The 12,112-nt window shown below is 43.9% G+C and overlaps 1 protein-coding gene across 1 annotated transcript in view; it reads left to right on the top strand.

Annotated features, from left to right (window-relative positions):
• The first annotated feature begins 366 nt into the window (after positions 1–366).
• The window catches only part of znf385c (zinc finger protein 385C), a 443,520-nt gene continuing 431,774 nt past the window's right edge, over positions 367–12,112 (top strand). The window contains exon 1 of the mRNA XM_070551478.1: positions 367–492. The gene's annotated coding sequence lies outside the window, so the exon portion shown is untranslated. The remainder of the gene's footprint in view (positions 493–12,112) is intronic.

The raw sequence follows: 12,112 nt of genomic DNA, 5'->3' as shown, positions 1-12,112 counted from the left end.
CATTTACAACATGTCTTAGGCTATGCATCAACAGAATCGCACACATATAAAAAACTAAATACGTTTTATATTATTTATATTTTAGTACCTGTTTGGATGAATTTCAGGTTAAATAATCTTTGAATCCAACTTCCACACCTATTTCAAAATAAAAGTAAATTTAAATGAAATGAGTGAAAATAAAAGTCCCACACTCACATGTTGAGAGATGTGTTAATGTATTTTAATTATCAGTATTTTATTGCGATCACGTGACGTCACATATTTAATAATTGTCTAATTATTACAGATCACGTGTAGGCCTGATACATCCCAGCTTTATTGTGAAAAGCCGTTTCCTGTCAGGATACTTCTCATCATGGGTGACTTCATAGATCCGCCGCACCGGACAGGTTCGCGCTCAGCAGTGGCAGCCAGCCTTTAACGATCCGTCCCTTCTGTTACCGGACACGGACGACGAGCACCGGGAAGGTCTGGAGCGTAACGGAACCGGTAAGTACCCGGACTTTTTTAGAACCGGTGTGGACTGGGGAGTTCCGTCTCCGGAGAAAAGTTTGGCTGAAATGATTTTTGGTGCTGTTCTGGTTTGTGAGTAAAAGAAGTTTGAATTTTATTTTAAGGATGGCGCTCCACGCGCTCCTGGTGGGAACAACTTTAGGAGCGTTTGCGAAAATCCGTTCTCCAGTGTCATTTCTTATTCCTAATTTATTTCCAAAGAAAACACGTTTAACTCACAGCTAATTTAATTAAATGTCAAGATTAAAAAAGCAGTGAAATGCTGCGATCGTTTAGGATGCTGCAACAGATGCTCCCCTGGTTCTGTGTTTAAGCAGAAAGATCTTTACGCATGAACACGTGACCTTATCTGATTATCTTCTCTTTCCTGACTGACTTTGGGTATTTTGATGTAACGTTAAATATGGCAGGTTTACATGAAAATAAGTTTACAGATGCCAGCTGCACCTGTCAATAACTGAATGGTTTAGGACGTAATCTTCTATAATTGTAATTTTGTGTTAAAATATTCACTCTGCTGCTTTAAAGGAGCACAAAACAACACACGAGCCTTCAGTTATGGTTTAAAAGTCCTTCAATGTGACAAAAACAGACTTTTCATGCAGAGCAGGATGGATAAAGAGCGAAATCAGATTTCATGTTTCTTTGCTTCTGCCGCAACAAAAAATAATTCTGGTATTTCAAAGGAAAAGTTTATTATATTAAAACATTTATGGACAACAACTTTCAGTCTCTTTAACTCTGTTTCTGGGTTGGTTTGTCTTGCTGTGCTTTTCTTCTGATTCATTTTGTCCTTTTTATTCTTTGAAAGATGAATTAAGTCTTGTTGGAGAGTTTATGCTAGCTTCAGGAGGTAATCTGTGTGTGGGTGATGCGGGTATCTTCTTATTTTACTGTGGTTCATTTCTTTGTCTTTGGCTACTGCTCATGTAGTTTTAAATAATGGACACAAATCAGAAGGATTAATATTTACATGGTTGGTGGTGTGGAGAAAGCAGGAATTAGACCACCACTTTATCACACTCAAATGCATAAATATTCAAAATGTTCAATTTTAATAACTAAATGCAAAATGTCATTAAACTGTGTACATGCAGGTAGATAAATTATTAATCGGCCCCTGGGGAAATTCTCCTCTTTTCAGTTGAAAGTAAACCATTTCCAGTAAGTAAAGCAGACTTCCTGTTTGTGTTTTTTGGGTTAATACATGGTTGTTGGCAGAAGCAGCGATGCAGACTGACAGCTTGTTTTTATTTTTGCATCAAGAGGCAGATGCTGAAGAGTTCCTGCATATTCTTTTATAGTGGTTGATGACCTGTTCTAGACTCTCAGTAAAGCCCTCCTGAGAGAAGAGTCTGGTGGTGCAGTTGGTTCACACCATCGGTGGAAGGCAGCCAGCTTTCAGGTTCAGAACCCATTATGAAATCCTTAGCTTTCAAAATATGTTTATGTTTATTTATTTAGCAGACGCTTTTATCCAAAGCGACTTACAATTTACAACCTAGGCTTGTTGTTATCTGTGGGGGAAACCGGAGTACCCGGAGGAAACCCACGCATGCATGGGGAGAACACGCAACTCCACGCAGAAAGGCCGCAGCCGAGTTTCGAACCTGCAACCTTCGTGCTGCGAGGCAACAGTGCTAACAACTGCGCCACCATGCAGCCCAAAATAACATCTTCAGACTTGAGAAACTGCCTCAGATGACAGAGTCGAGATGAAAAAACATCAGGTATCAGACGCCAGACCAGATCTTGCTGTAGGATCAATCCCAGCAGAAAATGTTGCCATTGTGTCCTTGAGCAAGGCACTTAACCCTCCTTGCCTGCAGGTGGGGGTTCGATGGACTTCTGGCGCCAGTGCTTGGCAGCCTCGCCTCTTTCAGTGTGCCGCAGGGCAGCTGTGGCTATGATGTTGCTCATCACCATCAGTGTGTGTGTGTGTGTGTGTGTGTGTGTGTGTGTTAGGGCTGAAACAAATCCTCGAATGGTTTGATAATTTAAATTCCCTTTTTACTTTACTTTTTTAACTAAACTCTGCAAGTGGAAGGAAAATCCCCACCATCTCGTTTATGTGTGGACGTCTGCAGCTGCAGCGCCGTGGAGCAGAACCGCTGCAGATACCTGGAGTCAGGCTGTTGCTGAGTCAACGACTCGAGTCTGCTCCACACAACACAGCAGGGCTTTGGCAAGCCGTTGTAGCATGTAATTCACAAACACTGCTATGTTAGAAATTAATTTAGACAGGATTGTGTTACCAACCCGTATGTAATAACATAGATATGCCACAGTTACATAGAAATGACATGTTATTAGCATTTCCAGTAGCTTACTAACATGTTAATGAAATATTTCAATGTTACTGATCATATGTGAATGATTTAGAAAAGTTTAGACAAAGATGAGTAGCATTAATACACACCTAAAATGTTAATAAAATATAGGTTTCACATTTTAATGGAATATTTAACTATAAATATCAGCTGGGAAAGATGGAACTAGATGGCATCTATTTAATATTTATTATTGAGCCTTTAATAATTTTGTAGTTTTGTTTCATATTTTAGCAGCAGACCACAGTCTTACCATGATTAATTGACCTATTCAATATAATGTATAGTGTAAAGCGCTTTGGAGTCCTTACTCTGAGAGGCGCTATACAAGTGCGGGTCATTTATATTTGTCATTTATAATATTTGAATATAAAAATATTTGATAGCTGCAGCCCTAGTGTGTGTGTGTGTGTGTGTGTGTGTGTGTGTGTGTGTGTGTGAGTGAGTGAATGACTGTTGTGTTGTAAAGCACCTGTTGGAGGGGTCTTATGGGGGTGGGCTTTGAACCTGACCAGTGTCAATAAAGTACGGATGTATCTTTAACTTTTCTCAAGGCCATCAAAGTTTCACAAACTTAATTTAAAACCAGAATTGTGAGCTAACTTGATTGTTGCATTTTTAATTTGTGCAAGAATCTGTGTGTGTGTGTGTGTGTGTGTGTATGTGTGTGGAAAGGACCCTGTATGGCGTCAGAGGCGTGCCACAACCGGTGCACGCGGATTGGGTCCACATCGCGCGTGTGAACGGGACTCGTGAGTGAAAATATGCATGGCGAGAGGTCATTTGTGCACTGAGAGGGAGCAAACTGTGTCTGTGAGCGCACAAGGATGTGCACAAGTGACAAACCTGCGTGCGCGCGTTGCCAACGAGCACACGGCAGAGGAAAACGTGCGCGCGCAGCAGCCCCTCTGCGCGCTCGGCAGCCTCTCTGCGCGCTCGGTTTCTGACTCTGCTCGCTCGGCTGTAAAGGGGTTTTGGCACTCTGGAGGCGTGGCCTGTGGCAGATCTTCTCTGTCCTCTGATTGGTTAGTTCACCCCGCACTTTACCCTCTACCTATCTATATAAAAAAATCTGGTATTCAGTAGTTGTTGTCATAGCTCAGCTGGTATAGTTGGTGACTCTCCCCCCGGAGGATCCAGGTTCGAGTCCGGGCAAGGAAAATAGAATAGGTGTAATTCCTGTGATATTATTTTACAGTTGTGACCGTTCAACTGTCATTAAACATCCGAATGTTTGCTCGGCAGTGTTTTAAAAAGTGCACATAAGCTAGATGATTTTAACCATATAAAATTATATTTTTTGTGATACTGGAAAAATACATACTGAAATAAAACCACTTATTGAAAACTTTATGACTGTGGTTGTACAATATATGAGTTACTAATACACTGCAAAGGCCCTTAGAGTGGGGCTTCCAGAGAGAGAGAGAGAGAGAGAGAGAGAGAGAGAGAGAGAGAGAGAGAGAGAGAGAGAGAGATAGATAGATAGAGAGAGAGAGAGAGAGAGAGAGAGAGAGAGAGAGAGATAGAGAGAGAGAGAGAGAGAGAGAGAGAGAGAGAGAGAGAGAGAGAGAGAGAGAGAGAGAATTTGTATTCTGTCAAAGTTGTAATATTACTTCAGCCACTCTTGAGAGGAGACTCCAGGTAAATATAGACTTGTGGGTGTAGGTATGTTCAAGTTTAAAAAGTTCTGGCCTCATTAATGTATTGTTTATTTTTTTCAGCATTTAATTGACAAATTATCCTTTCAAATAATTAATTGATGAGTTACATAATTGTCCATTTAGAATTGTTGAATGGACTGAGTCAAGTTTGGTGCACTTTATATATTTCAAAACATGTTTTTTATTTTAATGATGCATATAAATAATTTAAATGTTAATTTAATGAAATATTTCTATTTTTTCATTACCTCACCCTTGTTTTGACAAAAACGGGACCTTGCTGGATAATATCACGGAGAAACTATTTGTTCACAGTACTTGGCTCAGTGAGGATCTGTGCACCAAAGGAGGAGATACTCAGAAATCTGTCTGCAGATTGTTACAACCCAGACTGGAAGTGGTGGGCTGTAATAAGAAAGGAGACCAAACAGAGGAGTGGGGGTTCAACAACTGATTTATTTAACCAAAGTAAGGATTTACTAAAGCAAGTTAGTAATTCTGAATAAACTACAGTGGAGCTTGGGGGACTGGCCTAGCCTTTAGCTTGTCAGTCCAAAATGACGTTAACTTTATTTCTTTGAATTATTTATAACTTTTACACAAAAACACTTTAGAATTGCCCCAAATGCCTTTGTTGTCCACACTTATCAGGTGACAGACTTGATTGGTTGATATTTACATCCATCCATTGGTCCATTTTCTTCGGTTCATCTGGAGTTGGGTCGTGGGCGCAGCAGCCTTAGCAGAGAGGCCCAGACTTCCTTCTCCCCAGCTGCTTGGCCCAGCTCTTCCGGGATGATCCTAAGGCATCCCCTGGCCAGCCGAGAGACATAGTCCCTCCAACGTGTCCTGGGTCTTCCTTTAGGTCTCTTCCCGGTTGGACGAGCCCGGAAAACCTCATCAGGAAGGCTTCCAGGAGGCATCTTTAATCAGATGCCCGTGCCTCCTCAACTGGCTCCGCTCGATGTGGAGGAGCATCGCATGTACTCCGAGCCCCCCCGGATGACCTAGCTTCTCACCCTATCTCTAAGGGAGAACTCAGCGACCCTGTATTCACAATCTCGTTCTTTTGGTCACTACCCAAGGCTTGTGACCATAGATGAGGGTAGAAACGTAGATTGACGGGTAAATCGAGAGCTTCGCCTTCCAGCTCAGCTTTCTATTGATCTCGCACTCCAGCATTCCCTCACTTGTGAACAAGACCCCGAGATACTTAAACTCCTCCACTTGGGGCAGGACCTCGTCCCTGACCCGGAACAGGCATTCTACCCTTTTCTGACTCAAGACCATGGTCTCAGATTTAGAGGAGCTGATTGTCATCCCAGACCCGATCCTCAGACCACCAAAATGGATACCCTCAACTTTTATATTTTCATTCAGTTATTTATATATTTTTTTACAAATAACAATAAAGAAACCAGCTGTAACTGACAACTTCACATGGGAGAACCATGTAATGGACTGGGACAACACAAGGATCATAAACGACGATCAACAAAGATATAAAAGATGGATTAATGAAGCCATAGAAATACGGAGACCTGGGAGTGGAACCATGAACGAAGACGAGAGGGTCTACACATTAGATCATGCATGGAACTGTGTCATTGGCGAGGAGGGTGCAGGCAGCAGAGAATGGTGCTGTCCTCTGCTGCCTGTGGGTAAATGGGGAAGGAAGTGACGCCGTCTTTATCGGCTAGCTCTGAAGAAGATCGTAGGAGTGATCAAAACAGTTAGCAAGGTAAAAAACTTTCCCGTGTTTAAAAAAAGAACTTAAAAAAACAGATCCCCTCCACACCTTGGCTGTGCCTAGAAATCCTGTCCATATAAGTTATGAACAGAATCGGTGGCAAAGGACAGCCTTGGTGGAGTCCAACTCTCATTGGGAACAAGCTCGACTTGCAGCGGGCGATGTGGACCAAGCTCTGACACCGGTCATACAGGGACCTAACAGCCCGTATCAGAGGGCCTGGTACCCCATACTCCCGGAGTACCCCCCACAGGGCCCCCTGAGGGACGCGGTCGAAGGCCTTCTCCAAATCCACAAAACACATGTAGACTGGTTGAGTAAACTCACACGCACCCTCCAGGACCCCCTAAGGGTATTGAGCTGGTCCAGTGTTCCACGGCTAGGGCGAAAACCACATTGCTCCTCCTGAATCTAAGGTTCGGCAATCCAATGGACCCTCCTCTCTAAAACCCCTGAATAGACCTTACCAGGGAAGCTCAGGAGTGTGATCCACCTGTTGTTGGAACACCACCCTAGTCTGCCAGTCTAGTGGAACTACCCCCGATGTCCACACAATATTAAAGACCAAAGTCAGCCAACACAGCCCCACAACATCCAGAGCCCTAAGGAGCTCCGGGCAGATTTCATCCACCCCCGGGGCCTTGCCACTGAGGAGCTTTTTGACAACCTCTGTGACCTCAGCCCCAGAGATTGGAGAGTCCAACCTAAAGTCCCTGTTCTCTGCTTTCTCACTGGAAGATGTACCAATGGGATTAAGGTGGTTTTCAAAGTATTCCACCCACTGGTCCACAATGTCCTGAGTCAAGGTCAGCAGCACACTTGCCCCATTATAAACAGTGTTGGTAGCGCACTGCGCACCATCGAAGCCAACTCACCACCAGGTAGTTATCAGTTGACAGCTCCATCTCTATCTTCACCCAACTGTCCAAGACATGCGACCGCAGATTAGATAAAACAACAACAAAGTCAATCCTCAACCTGCGGCCAAAGGTATCCTGGTGCCAAGAGCACATATGGACACCTTTATGTCTGAACACAAGCTGTTTTTACAGGACCATAGTGTTTTCAAAACGGGATTTGCCATGGCTCCCTGGGGAGGATAAAGGTCGTTTATAAGATCAGACCATGGCGGTAATGTGGCGCAATCGTGGCATTTTTATAAAAGATTAGGTGATGGCGGCATAAAGCGGGTATGGGGGTGGCCTCTTACTTTTTTTAACAAGCAGCTCCATCAGTCCCTGTGCAGTCTCTGGTGATCTGAGCTTCAGCTCTAACAGAGAGGCTCGTGGAGCGCTGCGGCGCTCCAGTTTGCCATGTCAGCTGATTTTGTTCAAAAAGCGAACCTTATTGCCTGTGTTTACATTCATTTTCAACAAATTTGCCAGCCAGAGCTCAGCAATAACTCCCTACGTCATCCTGACATCTGCCTTTGTTGCGCCAGGGCGCATACGACAGACCATTACCGCAATATTACTACCAAGCGAAGTGGAACGAATGCCGCAATATTCGCGCAACGCCATGCTGGCATGGCACGTTTATAGACATACCGTTGCGGTAATATTACGTCGATTTGCCGGCATCGTGTGTCTTATAAAAGCACCTATGGTGTTCGTTATGGACAACCCCTGACAAGCACAGAAGTCCAATAACAAAACACCACTCGAATTCAGATCAGGGGGGCCGTTCCTCCCAACCACACCTCTCCAGGTCTCACTGTCATTGCCCATGCGAGCATTAAAGTCCCCCAGCAGGACGAGGGAGTCACCGGAAGGAGCGCTCTCTAGCACCCCCTCTAAGGACTCTAAAAAGGGTGGGTAGTTTGAACTGTAGTTCGGTGCATCAGCACAGACCACAGTCAGGACTCGTCCTCTCACATTTAGGTGGAGGTAGGGCTGCTCGATTATGGCAAAAATAATAATCACGATTATAGTGACTGAAATTGAGATCACGATTATTTAGGACGATTTTTCAATTTATGTTGATTTTATTTGTTTTTATTCAGTCATAAAATTGCTCAGGGCACAATCAGGACAAAAATAAGAAACAAGATGATCACTAAAATAACTCCTGATTCCCAGTATAAAAAGACCAATATACTTATAGCTCATAGTTTATGACCCAAGGGCTATAGACCTTGGTTTAACTCATTTAAGTCTAACCAGTACAGACCCAAGTAACAATATCTTGCATATACTGACAGCAAGAATTATACAGTGGCATTTATAACAAATAAACGCAAATAAATTGATGTTCATAAAATATTGCATAACATTTAATGAAGTCGTGTCAATGTGCTGTAGGTGAGTGCACTAGCACCGTGTCCTCAGAGAGATTAGTTATTTATCAGCGTGAGGAACTTATTTCTCCTTATTTATAAACTATTTATTCACAAGTCCATCAGTTAATGTAATAATTGTCACAACCACAGCTGCACCCCCCACCCCCCAACCTGGTCTCACAGCAATCAGTGGCAAGCTGCACGTGTGTTTAGCACGCCGCACGCGCACATTTAGCCGTTTTTAGTGGCTCAGGAGTCCGCAGTTACGGTGTGTGTCACTCACTCTGGTTAATCCAACAGGGAGCCGGCTCCGAGAGCTGTTTCTTTAGCGACCGACACATCACTGCATCATTCCCTTTCCTAATGTCCTGAAGAACGGTCCGGAGCGCAGGCGAAGTGTTTAGCTAACCTGCAGGAAATGTCGACGACAGTTATCCAGAAAGTAGCTAAGGGTTACCAGAGATGTTTCTGAAGTGTTCGCTAGGTACTTTTAAGATTTAAAAAGTCAAGAAGGGGGTCTGAAAAGCTGTTAGAAATAGCGTCAAAGACACTAATTTGGCAACACTGTGGGAGGAGCGCTTCATTTGCAACTCAGGGCAGCGCAAGCGGGAGGAGCAAATAATCGGCTTGTTTTGTTTTTTATAATCGTTCAAAACTCCAATCGTAATTGGGATTAAAATTCGATTAATTGAGCAGCCCTAGGTGGAGGGATGCTACCCTTTTGTTCACCGGGGTAAACCCAGACGTACAGGCACCAAGATGGGGGGTTACTAATATGCCCACCCCTGCTCGGAGCCTCTCAGTGGGATCAACTCCAGAGTGGCAGAAAGTCCAGCCCCTCTCAAGGAAACTGGTTCCAGAGGTGAGTACGACTATATCTTCCCCACCAGAGAGGTGACATTTCACATACCAAGATTCAGCTTCTGTAGCCGAGGATCAGACCGCCAAGGTCTCCGCTCTCGGCTACCACCCATCACATACTGGACCCGACCCCTTTGGCCTCTCCCACGAGTGGTGAGCTCATGGGATGGGTGACCCACGTTTCCTCTTTGGGTTGTGCCCAGCCGGGCTCCATGGGTAAAGGCCCGACCACCAGGGGTTCACCAATATGCCCCACCTCCAGGCTACAGAGGAGGACCCTGGTGACCCATGTCTGGGCAAGGGACCACTGTTTACATAAAAATTTTCTTTGTAAGGGGTCTTTGGGCTTCTCTTTGTCTGATCCCTCACCTAGGACCTGTTTGTCATGGATGACCCTACCGCAGGCCTAAAGTCTCAGACAACTTAGCTCCTAGGATCATTGGGAAAAATGCACAGTGGAGCAATGGCCTGTGCTGTTGCTTTGCAGCAAGAAGGCCCTGGGTTAAAATCCAAACCTGGGGTCTTTCTACATGGAGTTTGCATGTTCTCCCCATCAACATATAAATATTGGACAATGGGTTTCCAAAGGCTCCAATAACACAATTTTGAAGATAAATGGGAGGTGGCCACCACCGCCATTTTGACTGTGTCACAGGTTCCGTCAAGCCCAGACAATTCCACAAAAGGGAAGAGAGGTGGAGCTGAGGGTGGGGCTGTAAGGCTGGGATCAACTGACGACACCCGGTCGAACTAGCTACAAGCTAACCTGAAGCTAACCCAAAGCTAACGCGGAGGTGGGAGCTAAGCTAACGGAGGTAGCAACCTAGCTACAACCGGAGTTAACTGTGCACAACACCAGAGCTTCTGAGTCAGAGATACGCTGGGCTGACCGCTGGGTAAAACCGGGTGGAACACAGAGGTCTCCCGAAAGCTCACCAAGCCGGCAGCCGCGCAGCAGACAAGCGCTGCTGTGATCTGAGATGCACAGAGCTGCCGCTGGGGAGAACCATGTGGAAAGGTTTCCATCCCAGAGCTCCACAAGCCGGCAGCCCGCACAGCAGTTAGGAGCCGCGATCAGACAGAGATGCGCCGAGTGAACGGGTGGAAAACATCGGTCTCCTGAGAGCTCCACAAGCCGATAGTGGGAACCCAGCTCCACCAACATGTTATATTTCAACCCATTTTCTAAAGTGCAGCATTATGTTAAGTGCACTGGGTTTTACCCTATTACATTTACATTTCATGGTTAAACAGTACATGTTAAAATCTAAGCTCAGCTCGGCAGTGACCTAAAATACATAAATATAATTTTACTTACAGAAAAAAATGAAGTGGAGACTCCTTGGACGCTCTATTAGTGCAATTAATGCCACAGCAAGTCATTTTGTCCAACAATTGCAATTTTAGGCTTTTAATACACCTAAACAGAAGAGTGAGAAAACAATTCACCCCCCTCAGAGTTGTCATGAGTGTAAACTAGATCATTTAAACCAAAAACATGTTTTGGTACCAGGCTGTAAACATGTTTATTTCTGCTGTGAAATTGTTATTTTTAACATGGGAGTCAATGAGGATTTGCTCGCTTCTGACACCAGCCCCTAGTGGATGAGCGTAGAACTGCAATTTATTTCACTTCTGCATTGGCCTCAATTTTACACCCGCATTGTGGGGGCTTGGTTCTCCCTGTGCATGCCTGGATTCTCTTTGGGTATGTCAGGTTATTGTTGCTCAGTGCAGGTTGAATAAAGTTTAATCAAATATATTTTTGTAGACTGAAAAGGCTGATACACATTGACAACCTCTCAAAATGGAGAAATAGGCAAAAAATATTTCCTCTTTGCAATTTTTAATAATTTATTTTTGTTTTCAAGTTTTGTAAATAAAAAACAAATTGGTTAAAATGATAAAAAAACTGGTAAATGAAAAAAAAAAACATAAAATATAACACTTCCATAAAATAATGGGTATAAATGCGCCCCATAGCTGACCAAAACCTCAAAGATTGAAGTACATCATACACATAATTTATTTGCATAATTTTATACTTTTCTGCTTTTGCATGTTTTTGTTGTTTCCTTTCACCTTGTAATTTTCCTTAACTTTCCAGCTGGCCTCCAGCGTTTTGCTTTGACCTTCTTTTTATCCACCGTCTTGCTGCTGTTATTTGTGATATCATCCCCCGCTGGGCCAAAGCAACCACCGCTCACACCGAGCAGCTGGAGCCTGCGAGGCCCAAGACCCAGCGTATACACTTGTGATGCTTCATTGACCTTTCTGATCTGTGGTTTTTCTATTTCTCTGTGTGACGGCTACACTAAATGTCATTGGAGACTCAAAGTGTTCAGAATAGTGACCTTCAGTTGGATTGTCTGAAAAGTTCTGAACTAAAATTGTGACCCACTCACTGGTCGCTGCACTGTTTGCCAGAGCAAACATACAGCTAATTCCTCTCTCAGCTGAGGGGCAGCGAGGTGCTGGAGGACATGGCAGAGCAGCTCTGATGTATTAAACATGCCTGATGGTTGGAAGAGTGGTTATGTGCTTCTTAAAGTTAGACGTTTTTACAATAATTTACTGCAGAAGCATTCATATCTTTAAATTGGACTTTTTGGATGTCATTAACTGAAAGTGACATAAACTCACACAGCCCACATTTCTCCTCTTGCTGTAATACTTGTGGTTTTTTTGAGTTGTGGATTTCCTTGTTGCCCTG

Source organism: Nothobranchius furzeri, chromosome 5 (assembly GCF_043380555.1).
Source record: "Nothobranchius furzeri strain GRZ-AD chromosome 5, NfurGRZ-RIMD1, whole genome shotgun sequence".
NCBI classification, from domain to species: Eukaryota; Metazoa; Chordata; class Actinopteri; order Cyprinodontiformes; family Nothobranchiidae; genus Nothobranchius; species Nothobranchius furzeri.
This window is presented reverse-complemented; position numbering and strand designations above follow the sequence as displayed.